Genomic DNA, 27,448 nt, shown 5'->3' on the forward strand with positions numbered 1-27,448 from the left:
AACATCCACTTCTACCAAATCTTTTGGGAGTGAAACTCAGCAGTTCCACTCATCTCTTTGTAAGACCATTCTATTTAGTGAGGATTGAACTTTTATGGTTTAAGCTGCAACGGATCTAAGATTTTTTAGTATATACTCTGTTTTTAGCTGATTTTTATCTAATTATGTATGGCATCATTTTAAAGTTATAAGCCACCCAAGATACTGAGATGAGGCAAGCTACAAACTGGATTTAAAAAAAAATCCTAGCACAGAAGCACTTGAGGGCACTCTCTCCTGGAATGAGAGGGAGCATCTATGGTGATGCACCCTCTGTCTTGTGTTTTTGAAAGCCCAGTGGGGTTTCTCCTGATGCTCCAAAGTCTAGTGGTGCCATTACACTCAGCGGTTAATTTTTCAGTCCTTGCCAAACTGCTTTCTGTCAGGAAGCCAGGGCTGCTAATAAAATAAAGATTTACAGGGGAGAGAAATGAAATGTGCAAATATTTTAAGGCAGTTAAGATATTGCTCTGGGCATCCAGAGGAACTGGCTATTGTCTGTCAGTGACTGTTACTTCTGTGCCAGACTTTGTCACTGTCTCACTGAGGGGAGAAGATGGAGAAAGGAGATAGGGCTGTGAAGGAGACTGGGGAAGGGCTTCTTTACATAATCAGGAGCAATGGTGGTCCTCCAAAATGTTAAGCTTTGCATTTGAGTCTAAAAACAACAAAGAGTCTTGTGGCACCTTAAAGACTGACTAACTTATTGTGGGATATATACACAGTGTGTGTGTGTGCGTGAGTGGGTGCGTGCGTGAGTGTGCTGGTGTGCCTGTGTGTGTGAATTGTAAATAGTGAGATCTGAGGGAAAAGAAATGCAAAAAATACAGACTGATAATTACACCGAACTTTATGTGTATGTAAAATAATTTCATTGACCATTTACAAAGTATTGTTGATGATAACACACACACTGTGGCAGTGGTAAGCCACTTAACACCTGTAGTGGGTTAAAACCTGTTATTATGATTCAGGCCAGAGGTGATAGAATTGAACTCCTTGGTAAATTGTAATTCAGCAGTTCACACTGGAATCTCCCTTTGACATTCCTTTGTTCAAGAACGGCCACTTTAAGGTCCATGACAGAATGACCAGGGCAATTGAAATGTTCCCGAACTGGTTTCTGAATTTTTCATTTCTGATGGAAGTTTTGCTTCCATTTATTCTTTTGAGTAGAGGCTGGCATTGCTGGCAGATGATAGCATATATCTATCACACTGGAAGATGAGCAAGTGAGAAAACCTTTGATGATGTGGCTGACGTTATTAGGTCCTGTAATAGTGTTGCCTATTTCAGTTGACGTTAACCCTTTTGCTAGTTTTCTTGAGTTGTTCTTAGGTAACTGGGTACTTGATATGAATTCAGTTGGAAAGCCACTCAATTCCACCTTGAGATGTACAATTTCTGGAAATTGTAGACCTCTTTTTCCTTCTCTTGGGGTGGGGTGGGGGGACACATTTTAGAAAACAAACTGGAATATATGCATTACTTAATTTCTTATCAAACCTAATCTTGCTTTACTACTTTGTAGTCTCCTTGCCAGATTGCATTCCTGCATGAAATATCTGATGAAGTATGTTCTGTATTCTGCAGTATTTGAAAGTACTTTTCCAACACCAGTTGCTAAGGCTGCAATCTAGGCACACCTGGAGAAAACATACATAAGACTGGGCTGCAAGAACATCACTTGGTAGCAGTTAAGTCAAAAGGAGTAGCAACTAACATGATGACTTTTGAATGTTTTATCTAAGAGAGTTGCAGCAGTGTGAATCGGCTAGAATAACCTTATTTTAAAACACTGTTTTAAAAATATTTCACTCATCATTCTAAAAAAGAAAATATTTCGTAAAAGAGTGTTTCAATCCCACCCACCCTATTCCATTTTTTTTTTTCATTTGAGGCCTCTGGTAGAAAAAACAGGGGAAACTGGGGGCCTCTCCCCTTGTTCCCCCCCCCCTTTGTACCTTTAATTCCACCTTAATGGCAATATTGACATGGTCAGTTATGCCAATATAAATAAAAAATAAGAAAAGTTACTATTGTTCTTGAGCTTTTCTGGTTGTTAATATTTCAAGGTTAGAGAGTAAACCATTTAATAGAGTGAACAAATGCAAGCTTAAAGGGAGAGCTGAAACAAACATTAACAGGATAAGTCAGGTTTGTAAATTATTTTTTTAAAGGTTTGTAAATTATTGATCTGGATTCAAGGTTTTGTTACACACAAGACTTTCAAATTGTATTTAATTCTTTATATATAATGCCTTCCCATGTTACGTCAAGGACTTGTGGCAGATTACAATATTTCGGATGGATCTGAATGACCTTTCAAGGGTCCCTTGCGGGCCAGTGCCTCTGACTGCAAAGAGATTCAGGATCACTTCCAACTCTGTAATTCTGGAATCTAAGATTTCTGTAGGTAGAACTATCAGGGTGGGAGCCCCATGACAATATCTCTTGAGACCTCGCCAAAGGGCAGTCGATAGCTCCTTGGTGATGTGTTGAATTTGGTAATGTGTTTCAACTGGAGCTATGAGGTCCCAAGAAGGCATGGGTGATGGGTGGAGGTGACTCATCCCAACCCTCTCTAGGCAAGAGGCAATGGCAAATGAGGTCACTGTGTGTAGCAGGAGGTCAGTCTGTCCGGGAACTGAGACTGAAAGGAAGCAGAGAGCTGACTTTGCTCTCTGCAGGAAATCCCATGTCACTAGGGCTTCCCCTGGAAGCTAGATGGGGAAACTCTGTTGGAGTTTTAATGCTGGAATCCCCATCTTATGCTCAGCCTGTATATGTATGTAAATAAGCCTTCTGTCACAAAAAGGGCACAAATCTCCAGTGAACTCCTTTTATGGGAATTAGACCCTAGGTAAACACTGGAACCCCTGACATTTCTCACTGCTCTGAAGCGGGATGCATGTGCGTAGAAATATCTATCTTATCATTATAGCAGCCCTGTGAGGTTGTAGGTGCCCTGTGACAACCGTCCCATTTGGCATTCAAAAATGGGAGCTCAGACTTGTAATTTCAAACGTCTGAAACTTCACATTTGGAGAAAACTTGATTTCCATTTTAGCTTTGGTTATAGGGTTGTTTTCTTGGGTCTGTATAAATGAGCTTAGTGAGGGCACTGGCCACAGCGGTGATGCAAACGAAAAACGTAACCCCCCTCCTACTTAATAATAAGAGCACTCTGCATTTATATAGCACTTTTGAGTGTACAAAGCATTTCACGTATATTATCTTGTTGTAATCCCCTGTAAAGTAGCTCAGTATTATTATCCCCATATTACAAATGGGAAGGCTGAGGCCGAGAGAGAGAGAGAGAGAGAGAGAGAGAGAAGTTTGCTGAAAATCACCACCTAGTGAATCAAGACAGAGGCGAAACGTGAACCAGAGCCCTCCTGAATCATAGCTCTGTCTCTTAGCCGTTCCGCTACAACAGCTCTTAACCAATACTGTTAATCAGGAGAAACCCGATGTTTTCATACTTCTGATTCTGAGCCAATCGACATGGCCCAGTTAATGAGGTGGCGCCTTGAATCAATCCCTGTCGTCTTGCTAGAAGAAGGCAGCAGGATGCTAAGACATGTGGCAGCCAGTTGGGCATTTGTCCGAAAAGCACTCACCTCTCCTGGGGGAGGAAGCAAGTGCCGAGACCAGTCCCCACAAGTCATTTGAGAGAAGGAAACCTGCTGTTCTCTAGCATTCAAAACAAGCAGCAGTGGAAGCAGCAGGGGTCAGGCTATTCTCTCCTTGGGGGTAACATACCAGTTGGCCCTTTAGACACTGTTCGGTATGCTACACCAATCCCCTGTCTTTGCATCAGCAATGAGATTCGCCAGTGGTCAGAGTAGTTAGTCGACGACCTGGACAACATGTAAAAATACAGAATCGTAGATTCTCCATCTGGATAATTTTATTAGAAAGTGGTAGGGGTTTGAGTCTCTAGATCTAGGTGTTTTCCTACCAAGCATGCCAGTGTCCTTTGTTTGTTCAATTGGAAGCAATTGTAAACCTGAGAGACTATGTACAGGTGAGTTAGAATGTCTCGCAACAGGCTGCTCTAGTTTTTTTGGTAAGAATTGCAGATTTGTGGTTACGGAATCTTGTTCTTAGGTCTGTTGTAGTTTTTCTGAGATAGATAGATAGATAGATAGATAGATAGATAGATAGATAGATAGATTCAAATCAGCATTCAATTTTTCAGCCCATTGACAGAATGGGTAATTTCACTTGAGCCCTAAACCCAGTTTGCAGGATCCCAGAATGTGTCTTAACCAGTGGTGTAGTGGGACCTTTTGAAGTGCAGGCGCTCATCATAGCAGTGCCCATAGCCAAGGTGAGTCCAAAAATCCAGTCTGCTATGTTGACCCATATTAATGAACCAGTTCTAGCAGTTTTTGTCTCCACCAGGAGCAGGCCTTTTGTAGAGGGAATGAGTCTTCATTGCCCATTTGAGACCAAGTCACCCCAAAATACTTTGCATTGCAACAGGGAACAATATATTGTTGCTGGGAAAATCCATTTTGCCCCAGCTACTGTGAGGATTGCAGCTCAGCTCAGAGGGAACCGGGGAAGCCCGAGCGGGTTGGCCAGTGACGTCAGCCTCCCTGCTAATAAGAGAAAGCGCAGGTGCTGCTGCAGCATCCCAGTGAGCCCTGGCTCCACTGCATCCTTGGTCTTAACACAACATTCGTACCTTGCCCGGAAAGTACAGTCATAAAATAGAGATGTCTCCCTCATGGTGTCCTGTCCAGGCCAGGATTCAGTGCATTTAGTGATCTTGGTTCATTTATTTGTGCCTTTACATTTATATCGTGGGGCCGCGGTGGCTTAGTGGTTAAGACGCTGAACTGCAGACTGGAAGGTCGGCAGGTCAGCAGTTCGAGACCCGAGTGCTGCGTGACGGAGTGAGCTCCCGTCTTCAGTCCCAGCTTCTGCCAACCTAGCAGTTCGAAAGCAAGAAATTGCAAGTAGATAAATAGGTACCGCCTCAGCGGGAAAGGTAACAGCGTTCTGTGCCCCTCGGTGTTCAGTCATGCCGGCCACATGACCGCGGAAGCGTCTTCGGACAGCGCTGGCTCTTCGGCTTAGAAACGGGGATGAGCACCGCACCCTAGAGTCGGACACGACTGGTTGGGGACACCTTTACCTTTACTTTACATTTATATCACTCCCCAGTAGCAAACTTAGGAAACAGCTGCCACCAGGATTGTAGCCAAACTCGGTCCACTGAGAAATAAGAGGGAAGTATCAGCATGCTTGGGGGAACCGCAAGGTTTGCAGTTGTACAGCCCCCCGCTTTAAAAAAAACAACAACCCTAACAGGGGTCACCCACAAAAAAACAACAATCTCTGAAGAGGCCTGAGTATGCTTAAGATCTATGGAGTGTGGAGCAGGGACTACAACTTCCATGATCCCTGACCACTGGCCATACTGGCTGGGGATTATGGGAGTTGTAGTCCAAGGCACCAGGAGGGCACCAGGTTGTCTATCCCTGATGAAGGGTGACAATTTGAAAAGAAAAATCAAACTTGGGTGGGGGGCGGGGGTGGGGGGATACTAGCTGGAACCCTGAACCTGAGCACCACCACCACCACCACCACCACCACCACCACTTCTTCTTCTTCTTCTTCTTCTTCTTCTTCTTCTTCTTCTTCTTCTTCTTCTTCTTCTATTTATTTATACCCCATCTTTATCCCAGTACTGGGACACAGTTGTTGCAGGTCCCATTTGTCCTGCTCTATCCGTAATCCTCAGGGTGGATAATAACATTCCCTTTTCTCATTCATTCCCATATTAACCTTAGAAAATAGATCTCCACCATTCTGTTTTACAGACTGGAAGCCGTATGGTACAGATGTGGTGAGATGCTCCTTTGCCAAAGCTGCCCATTGCTGAGGCAGGCCTTGAATCTTACCTCAGGAGGTCTGGGGCCACTACCAAATGGCTCCCTGCCACACTGTGGCAGTAACATAAGAGGAGTCAACAACGTGGCTACTTCCCCTACCAGTGTAGCCCTGAACTCTTGGGGTGGGTAACTGTGTCAGTGGCACCTCAAGCAAAGATCCTCAGGGCTACAGTAGCTCTTTCCAGGCGTTCACTTCCGCTCCGTTTGAAACTGGCATCGCTCCCGTGCTGACCCCGACCAGCTGAGGCTGAAGGGGCATCTTCCTTGCGCATAGGGTTTCCAGCAGATGGACAGGAGTCCTAACCAATCAGATCACATTCTCCCAGGCCCTCACTCACCCCTCAGCCTGCCTCCTCATCCTAGCTAATGAGGAGGCCATCAATGCAGTTGTGCCCGATAACGTTTTGGTTTTTGGCCACTCGCCTAATGGGCATTTATTTGTTCTGCTAAAAATTCCTTTCCAGCATACCCGGCTTCTTCCCTTCCCTTGTTTGTGTAGGCTGATGTGTTCTGGCATCATTTACTGATTTCTAGCCAGTGGGAAGGTAGATGGAAGGAGGCGCCACAGGTCATGATGGACGAGCTTCCACAGAGTCCCAAGCCTGGCAATTTTTCACGGTACTTGCTTACAAGCCGCCTCGTTCTAATCAGCGCTGTCAATTTCTCACTTTAATGAGCATCATCAAAGCCACCTAATTATTCCTGAAAGAATTGTGTACATTTCCCCCTCTCTGCACTTACAAAAACCCGAACAGCCAGGAGGTGGGTTGGGAAAACACACACAGGAACAAGCGAGATACTGAAAGGCAGCACGTCTGACAATAACATCAGGCGCCAGGGCCTGAGCTCAGTCTGTTGTTCCCTCAAGCCCTGTGCCTCGAGGGAGCTGAGGGATTTCCACTTGCCGATACATTTCTTCCTTTCCACTATGGGACCCCGACTCTCTTGAGGTGCTCCTGGTGACGAAGGTAGGGCAGGAAGACACTACCCTGTGAGACCATGGCAGCCTCAGTCTTTCCATTCCACTGCGGCGAGTAGGCAGACAACTGCTAACCTTTTGGGTTTTCTTTGAGAGTAGCACAGGTAGACTAATCCGCTGCTGATTAATTAAAAGCGCACACATGTACACACACAGATCTTTTCTGGAGCATTTTAACAGGGCAAAGCGCTTCACAAGCTTTACCTCAGACCAATATTTGTCACTTTTTGATGGGGTTATTTCTCTCTTTCTCTTTTCCCCACCGAAGTTTTCACAATGGAATTCTCGCTAGGGAGCGTATCCAGCCACTGAGAAAAAAAACGTGTTAAAAGTAGGGCTGCGCTGAACTTGGGCAACTTACTATTTTGATATCAAACTTTATGTGTTAGAACAGCCTTCCCCAATCTGGTCTCTCCAGATGTTTTGGAGTACAACTTCCTGAACATTAGTCATGCTGGCTGTGGATGATGGATGTTGACATTTAATACATCTGGAGGGCACCAGGTTGGGGAATTGTGTTAGAACCTAAGAACCTCACTGAATCCAGTTGTGGTTCCATATAGTCCAGAATTCTGTTTCTCACACGAGCCCCTGCTTCCAGGAAGCCTACAGCCAGAGCCTGAAAGCATCAGCTGTCTCACATGGTTTGGCCCCAGCAGCTGTTACTCAAAATTATATCATCCCTGACCATTGGCCATGCTTGCTGGGGCTGATGGGAGTTGTAGGCCAAAACATCTGGAGGGGCCAAGGTTGGCGATGGCTGATTTTGCCATTATGGGTAATAGCTGTTCTTAATGATCCACTTTTCCATTCCCATTTTCCTCCCCAGCCTCATCCTGTGTGCCTCTGAATATAAATTGTAGCTTTTGTTTCTTTTCTTAATTACATATCACCAGTTATAATGCAATTTAATCAAAAGAGGAAAAGTAAATTCTGTGATCTGTGAATGTTGAGAGTCACTTCAATATGATTATCAACATTTACTTGTGTATCTAGAAAGTGGGAAAACTCATATATAAGCGTTCACAAAATTAATCTGCAATTGGCCTGCATTTATTATTTATTTTTGTGACTTATACCTCTCCAAATATGGCACTCAAGCTGGCTTACAATCAATAATAAAATAAATACATTAAAGACAATTAAGGGAGCAATCCTATGCCTGCTAGACAGCGGCTAGACGGCCATAGGATATCTGGTTTTCCAGGAACTAACCTCGGAGCCCACGCTCTGAGGTCAGCTCCCAGAGAACCGACCTCCCCACACTTCTGCGCTGCCTCGGAGGCAGCATGGAACAGCCCCATCCTCTGTGCTCGCAAGAGGAGTGCAGAGCGGCTGAAAAGGGGCGTTCCTGGGGGTGTTCCAGGGCGGGGAGGGCAGAAACACCTGTACAACACATCCCATGTGTCGTACAGCAGCCTCCCTCCCCGCTCTGTGCTTCCACGGCTACACAGCCGCAATCGGCTGTCTAGCCGAAAATTCAGGACAGGAGTAGTGCAGAGGGAACGATCCCCTCCATGCGTCTCCTGCCCTGCATTGGATAGGTGGTTGCCTCCGAGTTCAGAGGCAGCTGCCTATCTGAATAGGATTGCACCCTAAAACAATTAAAAACACAACAGCAACAGCGTAAAAACGGCCTCCAGTCCCAACATCTACTAAACTTTGGACATTTGGCATAACGTACATAAATAGGTGTATTTCGTTATTTATTTTGATTTATATCCCATCCCACGGGATGGTTAACAGTAGCAAAAATCAGCCAAGGTTTACTTTATGACACTTTTATATCACCCTTCTTCTACGGGCGCGATCCTATGGCCACTAGACAGTTGTCAGGGTGGAAACTGAGCCGATAAGAACCCCAGAGTAGTTCTGATTCTGAGGAGGATCAGCAACCCGTGGGAGAGGAGCGAGCCCATCCCTCACAGGCACAGCAGCTGGCAGAGATTCCTCCTGCCGGCATTCCTGAGATAGATAGTGATCCTGGCAGTGAGAAAGTGCGGGAGGGGGGCTTGCTAGTTGTTTGACGCAGACGCAGGGAGCGACGAGCGATGGAGGGCGCAGAAAGGAGGCATAGCGCCCATTTGGCGCGCAAGCAACGGCCACCTCCCATGGACCCAAGGGAAAGAGGGAGGATCTCTCCCTAGCCCATAAGTTCAGAGTCTTCATGTGATTCTCCTTCAAACGGGGATCAACTGCCTACCCGGAGCATAGGCTACTCTGCTGTTCATTGCTTAGTCGCTGGTGATTAGCACCTGAAAGAGTCACTAAGTTGTAAAAGGATTAAAGCCTTGCAAAGAATCCTTTCATCTGTGTCTTGAGTTGGCTATTGGAGTTTTCTGAAAGAATGCGTTAGGGCGCTCCTGACAACAGTTTAGCTGTCTAGCCATGACTGCAGGGTAGCTGGAGCGCGGAGGAGATGCGCTCCTCACTGCTCCTCCTGCCGTGCAGTGGATAGGTGGTCACCTCCAAGTTTGGAGGCAGCTGTCTCCCCGCGTAGGATTGCTCTCTAAAGAGCTCAGGTTTCCCCCTTTTATTTTATTTATTTACAACATTTATATAGTACTCCACATCTAGGGCTTCTCCACACAGGGCTTTTATCCTGCTATTGAGATTGGTTACTCACGGACGTTTGCAAGTCCTCTAGATGATGTCATCAACTTCCAGGGCGTCTCCTGCACTAAATGGCCTTTATCCCATTTTTTAAAAGATTGGAGATAATGAGCTATCAAAATACCACACATCGAGTTCCATTTGAGTTCCTTCCAGGAAAAGAGGAAAACCTACCTGCCACAAGAGGAGCTAGACCACAGCACCATCTAGTGGCTGTATAATTAATCATATAGAACATGCAGATAAGGTGGAAAAGCGGGGGTGGGAAGCTTGTGTAAAAGGAGCCCTAGACAGATTCCAGAGTGGAATCTTTATCCTCACAACAACCCTGTGAGGTAGACTGGCCCAAGGCCACCCAAAGAGCTTCATAAGTGGGGACTGGGATCCAGGTTATCCCCATTGTAAGTCCAAAACTTTAGCCTTGATATAGGAACACTATGGGAATATAGTTATTACTACATCATATGGCCCCACCCATTCCCAGTATGTGGATGTGTCCAGGTGGAGGGCTTCCACCCTAACAATCAAAAGGCTTTGTGCAGCTGTTCCATCTTTTCTTCCTTAACCAATTTTTCTCTGGTAAGGAAAAAGATGGAAGAAGTGGGAAAACAAATGGGCTACAAATGGAAGACAGCATTGTATAGACACCTGGTAAAATTGAGTGAACAAGGCACAATAAAACTCGTGTCTGGAAGCACCTACATTTAAAAGGGGGTTTAATAAGAATTGTAGGTGTGTTTGTTTATATATATTGTTCTAAGGCAGGGGTAGGGAATAGGGCTGTGCAGAGAACCCCTGATTTGCTTTGGAGGCTGATTTGGAACTTCTGAATCAGCCCTGATTTGCTTCAGACCAATTTGGACCCAATCTGATTTGCTTCGGATTTGAATCCAAATCAAAATTCAGATATCCGAATTATTCGGATTTTACGTTTTCCCATTGACTTGCATTGGAAACAGAAATGACCCCAACGTTTTCAGTTTTTACGATAAATGCATGAAATTTGGGGAACTGGCAGCTCCTATGGGAGGTGACTCAACCTGCCAAATTTCAGACAGTTTGGCCCAGTAGTTTTTGTGCTAGGTGCAGGTAAAATATGCATTTTTCAAGGAAATCTCTCAAAGCAAAGAGCTGTACTTCTTCAGTGCTTCCACAGAAGTGCATGAAATTTGGGCACCTGGTAGCCCCTATGAGAAGTAACTCAACCTGCCAAATTTCAGACAGTTTGGCCCTGGGTTTTTTGTGCTAGTCATGCATAAACTTTCCTTTTCTCAGAGACTAAAACAAAAGATTAAAAAAACAACTGTCAACCACACAGGGGATTAGAGATCCTAATCAGAAGGTGTTTAAGGTGACAATTAGGAGGTCACAATCCCTAATCTCTGATATAGGTTTTATTTTTGAAGTGCAAAATACTTTCCTTTTGTCTGTCCTGAATCTGCCACCTGGCTGAGGCTCTCCTTAAAGTAAGAAAGAAAACTTAACCATCTCTTTGGCTGCAAATTAGAAAAGTCACACTGACTGAACTCAGTGGGGCTTATTTATTAATTGTACTGCTGCACTTTCTCTACTCCATATAATTTTATAAACTTCCCCCCTTATCTGCCTTTCTTCTATATTCAATAGGCCAAACATTGAAGCCTTTTACAGAGGAGTTGTTCCAGCCCCCTGATCATTTTGGCAGCCCTTTCCCTCAGGAAGGGTAAGAAGAAACAAACATTAAAAATACATATAGCCTAGCCTGATCATATTCTTCTTATGGTCATTTGATGTACACAAGGGAAAACAAGTGACAGGCTTGGAAAATCAGCAAAAGTGATGATGCTTCATATCAGACTGTGTGTTAGTGTACTGCTTTGGCCACACACTGCTTGTGCAACAATAATGTGTATGGTGCACGCACACAGCGCGCACACACAAGACCAAAAGAAAAGCAGAAATGGAAAGAAAAAACTCCCTACAAGCTAAGGGGTGAGGGGAAGGGAAATAACACTTACACCACTCCAGACCCACTTTGGATTCAGACCAAAGCACTCCAAATCACCCCAATCCACTTTGGGATTTGGACCGAAGCAGTGCACAGCCCTAGTAGGGAACCTCTTTCAGCCCGAGGTTGGATTTCATTTTGGAGAATCCCTGAGGGGCCACATTGTAGTGGTGGGTGGGGCTGAAGGCAAAGGGGGCGCAGCCAAAGGAAAAGGGGGAGGGCTAAAATTACAACAAATACCAAAATATTATAGCTTAAGGTTCTTACTATCAGTGAATAAACCTTAGGAGTTTTATGCATGTTATATGCATTTTGGTACATTTTTTGAGCAGAGAAGTGAACCACAAATTTTAGAGAAGTGCAAAATCTAAAGAATGAGAGCACTCCAAGTTCCATGCTACTCTGGGAGGTGCAGATCAGGCCCGTTCACTTTGAAATGTGGACCAAACAAAATCCTCAAGAATTTCTAGGGATGCCCAGAGGCAGAGAAAGACACGCCTGACAGGAACAGAAGGAGCCAAGTGATGCACTGTTGCCAGGTGGAAACCGGAAGAGCGACCCTGTACCTCTAAATGCGCTTCTGAAGCAGAGTGCAAGGTAGCCACAGCTTCTCCTGCCAGTCCTCACTGCCCTCCGCCCCCCGTTTTGGTCACTGTATCCCTTGATTGCTTTAGTAATAAGGATACCAGGTGCAGGTAGAGTGTGCCGGGGTGGTGGTGGCTAAAAATGACCAGTGGAAATAACTGGGCAGGACTAGCCTGAGGGGACTTCCAGGCAAGGTTTTCTTCATGCCATTGCCCTGCCTAATTCACTGAACGTTACAGGAGGTCCAGCTGAGACACCGTCAGCTTGTGATCCATCTAGAAGCACCCCTTGTCTCCCAATCAGGGCTGGCTCTAGGAGAAATAGTGCCCTGGGCGAGGAGTGCCTTTCGTATCCTGCCCCTTGTGGTCAGTTTTGCAGGGTCACTCAGAGGGTTTATGGGGCCTGGTGCAGTTGTTACTTTATTATTATTGATGTAGTGCTTATAGTGTTTACAGTATTTGAAGTGCTCAGTGCTTGGAAACTTTGCCTCAAAGTAAAGCTGTGTTCCACTGATTTTCACCTAGCGCAACTGACATCAAAGTGGAAATTGAAAAAAACATACTGTAAAGGTAATTGAAGGAAGATCATTTTTAGTTTGTACCCAAACAACCTGTACAGCCTTGAAGGAAAGTTTATACACACATGCCTTTGCCACCCTACTTCACTGCAGACGGTGATTAAAAAAAAAAAAAAGCCCCTGAGCTCAGTGCCCCCCTCAGCTCAGCTTGGTGCCCTGGATGATAGCCCAGCTTGCCCACCACTAAGGCCAGCCCTGCTCCCAATTCCTCAGCATGTTTAAAGGTAAAGGTAGAAATTCTGGCTTGAGCAATAAGATAAGAGGGTTGACACCCTCCTGTTCAACCCTCATACTGGAAGAAGCTTTCTTTTTTGTGGCTTTGTAATTTTTTCAGGGTCCCTTTCTCCCTTCACTTTTGCAGGCATAGCATGAGCCATAAACAGGAGGGAAGCGGGAGGTAACAATTTCTTGCAAGGTGAAGGATAGCTTACTCCCCACCCCCTTTCTTCTATTCTGTACATTCAGTTAATTGCAAGAGGGGACAGACCCTAGGACACTAAGCCATAAACTCAAGTTATGGAGCAAATTACCAGTTTAATTACAGTATGAGAAGCAAGAATACCATTAGACACATTTACGATAAGATAATGGTTTTTTTTTAAGCAGGGATCACAATCATGCATATAGTTTTACTCAAGTAGACCTTGATGTGGAAAGTGTTTTAGATTTATCCAAATGTGTTCTTGCCTTGATAAAATGTTAACAAAAAGAAAGAAGATAGCTCAGAGTGGCTTATATGGAATTCCCAATGGCTTCTCCTCCAAGCATATTAATTAATTAATTAAATGTCTATACTGCTTGGCGGCTCACAACAATGAACAAGATGTAGCATTGTGTTTACCTTGCACAATGCTACACGATCAGGTGCTTACAGATCATTCTCTGCTTTATGCAATGCTGTTCACACTTATTTGGGGCTTAGGGTAGACTGAGACCATAGCAGAAATGCAGGACTGCCACTAAAAATGGAAGCTCCATATTGAGTCCTCCCACTCCCCATCTGTAACATGTAGTGCATCTTACCCCGTGACCTCATGTCAGGGACAGGAAGACATTCTGTGCAATGGCTTCAGGATAGAGGATATAGAGTAAGTACATGCTATGTAGGGGGAAAGAAAAGTTGAGTGGGACTGACGTTCATCAACCTAACTCTGTGTTTCTAATGTCATGTATTTCCACCCTCAGTCCTATTTAAATTAGTGGGATCTACTTCCAATTAAACATGCCTAGGATTGGGCAGCAAGCCTCTTTTACCACTGAAACAAAAGGTGTGTGTGTGTGTGTGTGTGTGTGTGCAGTGTGTGAACACCTGGGTGCCTGGAGAAAGGAGGATTTAGCGTTCAGGAAGAAGGACAGTAATTCACAATGTGTTCCACAATAAATAAATACATTAAATAAAGCCAACCACTAAAGAGGTGGATCCATCCACTGCATCTCTGCAAGATATACTACTCTGGCTTTGCCTACTACCAATTAACTTTTGCTACAGGTGCGTCATTCTTCATGGTGTGTGAGCAGAGCATCCAGTCACTGCTGATGCAGAGATACAGAAGAATTACCCACTTCAGAGGAGGGGTTTGCCTGCTGAGTTTCTGCACGAGTCTCTGCTCAGAGCTTGTCTCCTTTCAATTAGGAGGCACACCCAGACCAGGAGGCACAGCCAGAACTCAAGCAGAAATAGTACCAGGTGGGCTCCACAGAGGATACTTAATCTTTATTCTTAACACTCTAGAAATAAATATTTTCAGGTTAAAGAATGAAGTGTGCCTTTAATTACAATGCAGAAAAAAACATCTGGCCTGAGCAGTCAGAAGTTTGGAAAACACAGACTTGGGGCACAATCCTATGCATGTGTAGACAGAAAGAAGTCCTACAAATCCCAGCATTCCTCAGCCACCCTTAGGGTTGTAATCTTGCAATTGTCCTTTGAGCCTAAACTCCTATCTTCCTGCTTCACTTCACATTTGGCCTGGTGTAAAACCTCACTCAGCAGTTGTGTGGGTGGATGCATATATATGTCTTGGAACTCTGTGTTATTGCTGGCTTTGCCAGCCATCAGTTACTCCCCTGCTTCTCCTCCATCTCTCCCAATCAGACTTAATTAAAGTGTTTGCAAGCCACAGCCTGGTTTTAATTACAGTGAAATTGTCAAGATTAGAATGAAATTGGCCAATCATTGTTTTCAGGGGCATTGTTCAGGGAACACAGCAGGCTGCTGAAATCATCTCCATGCCAGCTATCACAGTGCAAAGACTATGGGAGGCCTCTTAAGCGGAGGTCTGCTTGGCACATATCATACGATCTGCTTCCCAGGTTGCAGATGCTAAGCTGTTCTGTATAAAACAGGCTTCTCCAACCTGCTGAACTCCAGATGTGTTGGGCTGCAACTCCCATCATTGTCAGCCAAAGAATCTGGAAGGCACCAAGTTGGGGAAGGCTGGTATGAAATTAATGAGCGTCAACACATTTATCTTTGGCAGAGGTCTCAATACAGAGAATGTCCTGATAGGTGGCTGAGAATAGGTACTGTTCTTGTAATTACATTTTTATCCCATCCTTCCGAGGAGCTAGGGTGGCATACCTAGGGTCTGTTTCTCCCTGCCTTCCCCACCTGCACGCCCGCCCCTCCCCAGTTCTCACAACAAACCTGTGAGGACAGTTAGATTGAGAAATTGCGACTGGCCTGAGGCCATGTTGTTGACAGCACAAATAATCCTATATTTGATATGTAGAAAGAGCTATACTCAGAGGGTAGGATCCAATGTTAGTCCTATATAGAGTAGACCTATTGAAATGAATGGGACAATTAAGTCTTGACTCACTTAAGTCTCATTCATTTCAATGGATCTACTCTGCATAGGACTAACATTGGATACTGTTAGATAAAAAGGACACCATAAGTAGCTAGTGATTCGGATACATAGGCATGCCACGTGACCAATGAGTCAGCTTAAGCTGAGAGTATGCGTAGAGAGCTGATGGAAAAGTACTGAGCCGTTACGGGTGGGTATAAAAAGGTTGGGCACACCACGCCTTGTGTCCAGACTGCTCTGTACCCATTTTGCAAAACGATCAATAAAACTTTGTTGGCTCCACTGTCGCCTGCCTGGCCTCTCATTTGACCAGAAGCAAGAACTTTTTCTAACATTACAACCCAGGAAAGGCCAAATATAAAAGCTGTTCCTTAACGGGGGGGGGGGGCTTTTAAAATATTATTATCAAGAACTATTATGTTGGAAGATAAAGCTGCATGGCTGCATTCACAGCAGTACATGCACATTTAGTAGGGTGAGCAGATGGAAAACAGGGCGGGTGGGCCCCTGTACCTTCCAAGGAGAGGGAGTTTTGGAAGGTGTAGATTTTCTATCTCCTGCATGACAACCTAGACCTGACAAACCTCCCTCTTCTATGCAACTATTAAAAGGCCTGACAGCCCTGCTGGCCTCCTTTGCATTTCCTCACCCTAAACCGGGTTGGGTACATGCTGAGAAGCACTGTGGGGTATTGTATGATTTGGCCTCAACATTCATCCTCCGAAGAATTAGATCTTTTTGTTTATTTGTTTAAAAAAATGCTTCTGACCATTATGGTTGTACAGTTATGCTTGAAAGTACATGTAACCTCATAAACCAGATGAAATGGTGAAGGAGACTTCATCTGAAATCATCTTACACCAAGTTACAGTGTTGGACCATTCTAGCTCCATTATTATCTATTCTGACTGCTAGCAACGCTCAGCCCTTTGAAGGACTGTGAAGACAACTTCCCTTGAAATGCATTTTTAATGTTTAATGATTCCCTGTTCAGATTTTGATAGCTTGCTTTCCTTACTATGGGTGTTTTGTAATTTCATTTGGTTTATTTGCTAATGTGTTTTTCATTATGTAATTTGATTGATTGTAAGCTGCTTTAAGGGCCACTTGTATGCTGGAAAAGCTGCATAGTAACGCCATAAAGAAATAATAAATGAATAAAACTCTCCAAGGTTTTGGGCCCTTTTCTCAGTCCTGCTGCCTATGATCTGAAGATCCTTTTCACTGAGAGTGCTGAGGGCTGCATATGGGACTTTCTGCATGCAGAGAAGATGCTCTACCTCTGTGCGGGGGGAGTTCCAGTGTCCCAATAGGGATGGGTGAGAAAGTCATCCCATCAAGGTTTTTTGTTTTTTTAATGGATTTACCCAATCCACACCTCCCAGAATCAAATGCAGAAACGGGTGCAGTTTTCAGTCAGCAATCTGTACTTATCCGAGCTTGCGATACATTCCGTGAAATAAAGAAAATGGGCACATTTGATTCAGCACAGGGGGTGGACCGCCGATGCCCTGTATAGTTCTGTGCTCCTTCTCATGGTACCAGAAGAAATAATGCAAACTAGTCCCCCGCCCCCCCCAGCCCCAGTTATGCAAAATTAGCGGAAGTATGCAAATATTCTCAGTAAGAATTATTTATGGAGGTTGTAGCAGAATTTAGGCTTGCTGTTGAAGAAGAGTGGAGTATAATTAAAAACAAAAACAAAAAACACCAAACCAAGGACAATTCTTTGAGCAGGATGATGCTTGTTTTGGCACAGAGATCTTGATAATTTCCTTAGCATAAGCCTGACCTCAGCCTCTGGTTCTTGTGGTCATTCCAGGCAGTTAGTAATGCAGCGGTGCCTTTCCAGTCTATTGACACCTAACAGGTCCTATGAAGTTACCCTACATTGGGTCAGGTCATTTGGCCATCCATCTAATGCAGTATTGTCTGCCTTTCTGTCTGGAAGTGACTCCAAGGTGTCCTTTTCCTGGCCTTGCTACCTGAGATCCTTTAGGTCAGCCTTCCCCAGCCTAGTGCCTTCCAGGTGTTTTGGACTTCAACTCCCATCAGCCCCAGTGCTGAGAGTTGAAGTCCAAAGCATCTGGAGAGCATCAGGTTAGAGAAGGCTACTTTGGATGGAGATGCCAAGGATGCACAGCATCAGCTCTACCACTGCGCTACGGCTCCCCTTCAGTGCAGGGTGAAAACAACCCCCTTTTGGTCACACAACATATATTAGGAACACCGCTAATTTTATATAAATATATAGCATTGCTTATTTTCCCCTAATCTTATATATTTATATAAATATATAAAACTATACATAAATATATCAAATTAGGATCGCTACTGGCCAGATCTAGCTATGTTCCCTGAACAAAACAAGTCTCAGGTTGTGCTACCTTGCATTCCACCCTTGACCCTCCTTCCAGTGGGTAGGCCAATTTCCTTTTCCTTCTGCCACTCTCGTTTATGATCATCCATTCTGGGTGTTGCTTGCTTGCTTCCTCAGCCATGCTTTGGCTCCCATAATGCTACATGGAAGAGAGGTGAAAATGCTGAATTATTAACCTTAAAAAGTTGAACCAGTAATGAAGGGAAATTAAACCCACTGGTGTTACAAAAAAATATCCAAAATGAATGTTTATGGTGGAAGGGAAAAGGCTGAAGCTGAGCACATATGACCAAGAAACCTCTTCTTACATAGTCTTAAAATGGGTATAAATGTAAACATCTTATGTCCATGGTAGCTACTGTTGTAAACATTTTACAGAGGAGTAGTTGCATTGGCTTGTTGCAGCAAAAACAATAAAGGGTCTTGCGGCACCTTAAGACTAGCACGTTTATTATGGCATAAGCTTTGGTGGTGCATGAAGTATTATTCTCAGTTCTCTCTCTCTCTCTCTCACACACACACACACACACACCTGGGTATAGAGGGAAAAAATGTTAACACTGGAGTCAGATGAAAATGAAATTTAAACAACACAGCCTGTGATAATTACATTAAAAGTTGAATGTGTGCAAAGTAAGCATAACGACCGTTCAGGAGAATAGTAATTTGTCTAGACAACTGAAGATAATACTTCATACATCTGATGAAGTGGACATAAGTCCATGAAAGCTTCTCCCATAATAAATTTGTTAGTCTTTAAGGTGTCACAAGACATTTTGTTGTTTTCACATAAATATTAAACACATACACAGCTGTGATAATTCAGTAGTCCAACCTTTCCAGGTCCAGGAAAGCTTGGAGTCCTAGTCTAGTTCCAGTGGGAGGCCAATCCAATAGCCCATTTCAGTCCCCTACCTGGTGATCATCAATGTAAAACTTTAATAAATTGTTACCAGCACTCACTCTACTGTGATATCATTATACTAAGAGTCAGGTGCTACCTATTTACTTGAAAGAAGTTGCTTTCTGCATTATTTCATTATTACTTATTTTAAACATTTTAACCTTGCCTTTCAGCTGCACAATGCAGCTTATAATCAGCAATTTAAAAACAATACAGTTGCACTCAATGGATGCAGGGATGGGCACACTCCCCTCTGCTCATTTCCAGGAGATTTTGTTTTTGTAAACTGTTGTTGTGAATATGGAACACACACACACACACAATTGTTTTTAGTATTTTTAATGGAAGCTTGGCAACAAGCACACGCTCTTCCTCTGCCAGTTCCCCATCCCCTTTCCAAGCAAAAATAAAAAAAAATATCTTTGTGGAGGAGGAGGAAGAGATAACCAGCAGCGAGAAGGATTCACAGCAGACAGGAGAAGTCTTTTGGCCTCTCCTGCACTGCATATACAGTCAGGGCCAGAAATATTGGAACAAGGATAACTGTTTTGGCAGTTGGCCTCTGTACACCACCACATTGAAGTTGAAAGGAAACACACCTAGATGGGAGCCAAGTCAGGACTTTCAGCTGTAATTCAAGGGGTTTGACAAAAGTGGGGCACTAACCATTCAGGAAGGACAGCCAGTGGCATACACACACCTCCCATCGTTGGTGGCTCATAAGTAATAGAACAAACCAACATCATTTCAAACTTAAGGATTGCCTTTAATACCTGGATGAAAATCCTTTGCAGTCAATGACTGCCTGAAGTCTGGAACCCATGGACATGACCAAATGCTGAGTTTCCTCCCTCGAGATGCTTTGCCAGGCCTTTACTGCAGCTGCCTTCAGCTGCTGCTTGTTTGTGGGTCTTTCTGCCTTCAGTCTTGTCTTCAGTAAGTGAAAAGCATGCTCTGTTGGGCTGAGATCAGGTGATTGACTTGGCCATTAAAGAACATCCTACTTCTTTGCCTTGAGAAACTCTTGGGTAGCTTTTGCTGTATGTTTTGGGTCATGATCCATCTGCAATATGAAGCGGCGTCCTATCAGTCTGGCAGCATTCAGCTGAATCTGAGTAGAAAGTATAGCCCTACACACTTCAGAATTCATCCTGCTGCTTTTATCAGCAGTCAGGTCATCAATAAACACCAGTGACCTGGTTCCATTGGTGGCCATACATGCCCAAGCCATAACACTGCCTCCGCCATGTTTGACAGATGACGTGGTATGCTTTGGATCATGAGCTGTTCCTTTCCTTCTCCATACTTTTCTCTTCCCATCATTCTGGTACAAGTTAATCTTGGTTTCATCAGTCCAAAGAATCTTATTCCAGAACTGGGCAGGCTTTTTTAGGTGTTTGCTGGCAAAGGCTAATCTGGCCTTTCTGTTCTTGAGCGTTACCAGTGGTTTACACCTTGTTGTGAAGCCTCTGTATTTACATTCATAAAGCCATCTCTTGACTGTAGATGTTCACAATGACATGCCTACCTCCACAAGAGCGTTCTTGACCTGGCTAGATGTTGTGAAAGGGTTCCTTTTCACCATGAGCAGAATTCTGCGGTCATCCACTTTAGTTGTCTTCCGTGGTCTTCCAGGCCTTTTGCTGTTGCTGAGCTTGCCAGTTAACTCCTTCTTTTTCAGGATGTTCCAGACTGTTGTGTTGGCCACTCCCACTGTTTTTGCTATCTCTCTGATGGATTTATTTTGTTTCCTCAGCCTAATCATGGCCTCCTTCATTCGCATGGACACCTCTTTGGGCCTCATGTTGGGAGTTGCAGTGAACAGCTACCAAACGCAAACGTAACACTCAGAACCACCTCCAGGCCTTTTCTCTGCTTGATTGGTCACGGGGTACCCAGGAAGCAGGCCACACCTGGCCACGCAGCTGCTTGTCAGCCATTCGTTCCATTCCTTATGAGCCACCAACGATGGGGGGGGGGTGCATGCCACTGGCTGTCCTTCCTGAATGGTTAGTGCCCCACTTTTGTCAAACCCCTTGAATTACAGCTGAAAGTCCTGACTGGGCTCCCATCTGGGTGTGTTTCCTTTCAACTTCAATATGGTGGTGTACAGAGGCCAACTGCCAAAACAGTTATCCATGTTCCAATATTTCTGGCCCTGACTGTAAGTTTCAAGAGCATCATTTCCTGCCAGGCAGGAATCAGGAGACAAAGGAAGCTACAAATCCCACCATGCACAGCCTTCACTCCCTGCTGGGGAGAAGCCAAGTAGAAGAATGGCTTAGGAGAAGCTGTGGTTGCCTGATCGCTTTTAAAAAGAAACACAGGGAATCAGCCAAGATCACCTCCGTACTCCCTTCTTCCAGCGCAAGTGAATGGAACCAACCCAGATTCTCCAATTTGGCAACCCTGGCTCAGACTCAAGTAGATGTGTAGTATCTTGTTGTTACTCTCCAGTGAGTTCACCTGCTTGCTTATTTTATGCAGCCTTGGAGGAAGGGAAAAGTGTGGCCATGCACATATACGCCCCCTACCTCTTCCTCCTGATATTTGGGCCACCTTGCCTTATCTAAAGATTGCCTATAATACCAGGCTGCCTTGTAGAAAGCCTCCCAAATGCCTGGCCATCTGGAAAGTTAGTTCACACAGATGGAGTGTGGCTCACAAATACTCCTTTATAGAACAGGATCAGACTGATGTGAACTGAACCCCTTTAGCAGCTGGTCCAGGGACTACAGAAGCAGGCAAGCTCCCAGAGAGCGAGCGAACAGAGCGAGCGAACAGGGGGAGCAAACAGGAGTTGGCCAGGGGAGTTGCAGTGGTTGAAGAGACAAAGGAGACAAAGGAGACAGAGGCTAAGAGGTAAGTGGGTTGCAGGAAGCCCAGGGCGCTGCCCTGCCCTTTATCCTTCTGACTGGCTGTGAGCTCACCAGGAGCTTCTGAGAGCTCCAACTGAATTGGAGGGGTGTGGCCTGAGTACTCCCAGCAGCTGACTGGGCGGGAAGCTTCAGTCTGTTTCCCGCCTCCCAGCTGAGCAGAGCAGAGCAGAGCAAGCTGCTCCAGCTGGTCCAGGGACTACAGAAGCAGGCAAGCTCCCAGAGAGCGAGCGACCAAAGCGAGCGAACAGGGGGAGCAAACAGGAGTTGGCCAGGGGAGGTCAAGGGGGAGGCCCCTAACATTTTCTTTAATTATTTTTATTTTTTATTTTAACTAACTTTTTTTCATTTATTTGTCTTGTAACACACACTTCCACACCAGTGGGACTCTGCTTTTAACCTCTACTGAGTAGAGGAGCAGGCACAGGCTAGTCTAGAACAATCACAAAGCTAGACACAAAAAGGGAAAAGAGGCTATGGAAGGACAAGACTCTCCAGTGGTGGTGACCTGCAAGGTGTGTGCAATGTTTGTTTTCTTGCCTGAGAACAACATGGCCTACACCTGCAACAAGTGCAAGTTGATCACGCTGCTGGAGGAAAAAGTAAGTGGACTGGAGCGGCGACTGTCAACCCTCCGGGGAATAAGAGAACACGAAGAGTTCTTGGACAGAATGGGGGAACTACAGCAGCAAAGGGCAGACCACAAGCTTGAAGAGCAACAGCAAGATGAGGCAGTGGGAAATGCTGAGGTGAAGAAAAATGGAGTAGAGGATACTCCTTGGAAAACGGTGACAGTTAGGAGAAGAAGAACTAGACGACACTCTGCACCAGTGGAAGCGGTGGAGCTGTGGAACCGATTCCAGGTACTTGCAGATGAGACTGGAGGACAGCCTGCAGAGGAAGAATCACAGGGGAACCTGCATGAGAGTGAGCAAGAGGCTAAAGGTCAGTCAAACAGAGGCGATGAAACCCAGGCCTACAAGAAGAAGAAGAGAAGAGTGGTAGTAGTGGGAGACTCCTTGCTGCGTGGGATCGAGACCCAAGTATGTCGCGAAGACCCGTGGACTCGCCAGGTATGTTGTCTCCCGGGAGGACAGATTAGAGACATGACTGAAAGGTTGCCTGCACTCATAAAGCCCACTGACAGGTATCCCTTTCTTCTCATCCATGTGGGAACAAATGATACCGCCAAGCGGAGCTACGAAGAGATCACGTCAGACTTTGAAGCTTTGGGAAGGAAACTCAAGAACTTTGGGGCCCAGATAGTTTTCTCATCCATCCTTCCAGTAGTTAGAAGAGGGATAGAAAGGGAACGAAAAATACTCCGGGTGAATGACTGGCTACGAAGGTGGTGCCGACGAGAGAGATTTGGATTCTGGGACCACGGGCTATACTTCCTGGAAGATGGGCTGTTGGCTAGGGATGGGTTGCACCTCACAAAGGCTGGGAAGAATGTGTTTGGCCACAGCATGAAGAACTTCATCAGGAGGGCTTTAAACTGAATCCTACGGGGAAGGGAGATGTAATGTTGGGGGTAACAATGGACGTAGGCGCATGCACTGCAATGGAGAGAACAGCTCTGATAGCGTCCAATAATAGTCTTCAGACACAGGTAGGAAGAAAGCCAGACTATGAAGCACATGGTCTTCGATGTCTATATACTAATGCCCAGAGTATGGGAAACAAACAGAACGAACTTGAACTCTTAATACAGGAGGGAAATTATGACTTGATAGGTATAACTGAGACTTGGTGGGATGACTCTCATGACTGGAATACAGCAGTTGAAGGATATAACTTGTTCAAAAAGAACAGGAGGAACAGAAAGGGAGGCGGGGTTGCACTGTATGTGAAAAATACATATCTCTGCACAGAAATACAGGAGGAGGAGCTTGGTAGCCCCATCGAGAGCATCTGGGTTGAAATAAATGGAGCAAAGAATAAAAGGAACCTGGTGGTCGGAGTCTACTACCGGCCACCCAATCAAGGAGAAGACAAGGATGAAACTTTTGAAAAGCAAATAGCCAATGTTTTAAGGAAGCATGATGTAGTAGTAATGGGGGACTTCAATTTCCCCGATATTTGTTGGGAGACAAATTCTGCAAAACATGGCCCCTCCAGGAAATTCCTGACTTGTGTGGCGGATAACTTCCTCCTACAGAAAGTAGAGGAAGGAACTAGAGGATCGGCTATCCTTGACTTGATCCTAACCAACAGAGATGACTTAGTGGATAAAGTAGCAGTTACAGGAACTCTGGGGGAAAGCGACCATGTTGTACTTGAGTTCTTGGTTCTAAGGGAAGCAAAAGCCGAGTGTACTCAAACGCGTACCCTGGATTTTAGGAAAGCTGATTTTAATAAACTCAGAACAATGATCAGTAAGGTCCCATGGCAAGCAATGCTAGCGAGAAAAGGAGTCCAAGATGGGTGGGAACTTTTAAAAAAGGAAATTATCAATGCACAATCACAAACAATTCCAACAAGAAGAAAAGGTGGAAGACAACAGAAGAAGCCAATGTGGCTTCACAAAAAGCTTAGGGATGACCTGAAAACAAAAAAGGACACATATAGGAAGTGGAAAGAAGGCCAAGTAACAAAGGAAGAGTACAGGCAGGTAGCACAGAATTGCAGGGATGGCGTCAGGAAGGCTAAAGCGGAGAACGAGGTGAGGTTAGCGAGGGATGCTAAAAACAACAAAAAGGCTTTCTTCAGCTACGTGCATAGTAAAAGGCAGAGGAAAGAAATGGTTGTTCAGCTATTAAATAAGGATGGCAAAATGATAACAGAGGACAAAGAAAAGGCAGAGGTGCTCAATTCCTACTTTGGCTCAGTCTTCTCCCAAAAGAGGGTCTATGACCCCACTGGCAAAGGCGAAGTACAGGCTGAAGGGGCAGGATTGCAGCTTGAGATCGACAGGCATATGGTCAAGGAACACCTCATTACTTTGAATGAGTTCAAATCTCCAGGGCCAGATGAACTGCATCCTAGAGTCATAAAGGAACTGGCAGAAGAACTCTCAGAACCGCTGTCTATTCTCTTTGAGAAATCATGGAGGACCGGGGAAGTGCCAGATGACTGGAGGAGGGCTAACGTTGTCCCTATCTTCAAAAAGGGTAAAAAGGAGGAACCTGGGAACTACAGACCAGTCAGTCTGACATCAATCCCTGGGAAAATTCTGGAGCAGATCATAAAGCAATCCATCTGGAAGCACCTTGACAACAATGCCGTGATTACTCGAAGCCAACATGGATTTGTCAAAAACAAGTCCTGCCAGACAAATCTGATCTCATTTTTTGATCAAGTCACCTCCCTTGTAGACCGTGGGAATGCTGTAGACATCATATACCTCGACTTCAGCAAAGCTTTCGACAAAGTGCCCCATGATATCCTGATGAGCAAACTAGCTCGAAGTGGGCTAGATGAAACAACGATCCGGTGGATCCACAGTTGGCTACAGAATCGGACTCAAAGAGTGCTTATCAATGGGACCTTCTCAAGCTGGGGAGAGGTAACGAGTGGGGTACCGCAGGGCTCAGTCCTGGGCCCAGTGCTCTTCAACATTTTTATTAATGACTTGGAGGAGGAGGTGCAGGGAATGCTGATCAAATTTGCAGATGACACAAAATTGGGCGGGATAGCTAATACTTTGGAAGACAGAAACAGAATTCAAAGTGATCTGGATAGACTGGAGTGCTGGGCAGAAAACAACAGAATGGCATTTAATAGGGACAAATGCCAAGTTCTGCACCTAGGAAAAAGAAACCAAATGCACAGTTACAAGATGGGGGATACGTGGCTCAACCACACTACGAGCGAGAAGGATCTTGGAATTGTCGTCGATCACAAGCTGAATATGAGCCAACAATGTGATGTGGCTGCAAAAAAGGCAAATGCTATTTTGGGCTGCATTCATAGAAGCATCGCTTCCAAATCCCGGGAAGTACTAGTTCCCCTCTACTCAGCACTGGTTAGGCCTCATCTGGAGTACTGTGTCCAGTTCTGGGCACCACATTTTAAGAAGGATGCAGACAAACTGGAGAGGGTTCAAAGGAGGGCAACAAAGATGATCAGGGGACTGGAAACAAAGCCCTATGAAGAGAGACTGAAAGAACTGGGCATGTTTAGCCTTGAGAAGAGAAGACTGAGGGGAGATATGATAGCACTCTTCAAGTACTTGAAAGGTTGTCACAGAGAAGAAGGCCAGGATCTCTTCTTGATCATCCCAGAGTGCAGGACACGGAATAATGGGCTCAAGTTACAGGAAGCCAGATTCCGACTGAACATCAGGAAAAACTTCCTGAGTGTCAGAGCAATACGGCAATGGAACCAATGACCTAGGGAGGTGGTGGGCTCTCCCACACTGGAGGCCTTCAAGACGAGGCTGGACAGCCATTTGTCAGGGATGCTCTGACTTGGATTCCTGCATTGAGCAGGGGGTTGGACTCGATGGCCTTGTAGGCCCCTTCCAACCCTACTATTCTATGATTCTATGATTCTAGCACTCTCGGCCCTAGTGCCACAATGTGTCTCGGCAAGCTGCCGGCCACATCACTCACTTCTGGCTGTAGCAATCAGCAGCAGCGTGGGCCTCTTGCAGTCAAAGTACTAGGCATGAAAATGAAGCCTTCCACGGAGTTGCCATCACATCGGCCTGAAGTGGAACACTAGATGTGAGTTGGGAGGTTTCTGCTTGAGAAAAACCTGCAAGGAATTTTGAAGGCAGCAGAAAGAGAGCCTCGGTAAGGCCAGTGAAATGCCTGGGATGCGTGTGTGTGTGTGTGCTCTGTACATCTTCATCTGGGGCCCACCCAAAACATTCTCACAGGTTGTTAGTCAAGCTGTACTGTGGATGTCATCTTCTGCCTCTCGCCAGCACTGAAGGTCCTGTTAGGAGTCTGGGGCTTGTGAAGCAACACCCCACACAAGTGGCAATACCTGCAAAAATAAAATGCCAGGGTGAATATGGAGGCTCCTGCTGCAGCAGGAACATATGAGGGATGTTGAGGGATGCAAAAAGAAATGTAGAGTGCAATCCCATGTTTGCTTACTCAGAACTAAATCTCTCTGAGTTCGGTCAGACTTACTCCCTAGTAAGCATGCTGAGGTTGTAGCATTGATGGCATTTTTCAGGGTGAATTCCAGTCATCTATAGTTTTCAGGCTGACTTTCAAGTAGTATTTTTCTTCTTCTTTCGGGGATCTATGGCTGCACTCCCAGGTAAGTGTAAAGTGTGAATAACTATTGCAAGTGTTTGTGGGTTTGTTTACACCTAACTACATCCTGGAAACACCACATCGATATCGATATCTGTCTGTCTCGCTATATATGGGTCCAGCAAGAATTATTTACAAAGGAAGCTTCCTTATACCAAGAGAGATCGTTGGTTCATCTAATGCAGTATTGCCTATTCTGATGCATGGCATCTTTCCAAGGTTTTAGGCAAGGTTTAGTCCCAACCCCCAGGCAAAAAAACATGCATATTAAGCTTTCAATCCACTAGGATGTTATCTCTGTCTTTAACAACTGCGTCACAGACAGGTTCAACAGATTCTCTTTCCACTGCATTTCCATATTGTGACATAGTGCAAATTAAGGCCTGTGCTTAAAAAAAAAAGATGTCTACAAAAACCTGATGTGCCCAAAATATTTAGCAGAATCTGCCAACACATTTTCAAAGGCTTCCCTCACCATCTTATTTGGAGGGGTTAGAAGCGTGCTCGTTTGTATATATAAACATTCCTAGAACCCCCTGGCTAAATGTACGTACTTTATTGTTGGTCTTTCTT

The 27,448-nt window shown here is 45.0% G+C and overlaps 1 protein-coding gene across 1 annotated transcript in view; it reads left to right on the forward strand.

Annotated features, from left to right (window-relative positions):
- The window catches only part of BRINP2 (BMP/retinoic acid inducible neural specific 2), a 141,722-nt gene that overhangs the window by 75,601 nt on the left and 38,673 nt on the right, over window positions 1–27,448 (forward strand). The gene's annotated exons all lie outside the window — the stretch shown is intronic.

This window comes from Heloderma suspectum, chromosome 4 (genome assembly GCF_057233095.1).
Source record: "Heloderma suspectum isolate Gila_16-S chromosome 4, 16-S_ref, whole genome shotgun sequence".
Lineage (NCBI taxonomy): Eukaryota > Metazoa > Chordata > Lepidosauria > Squamata > Helodermatidae > Heloderma > Heloderma suspectum.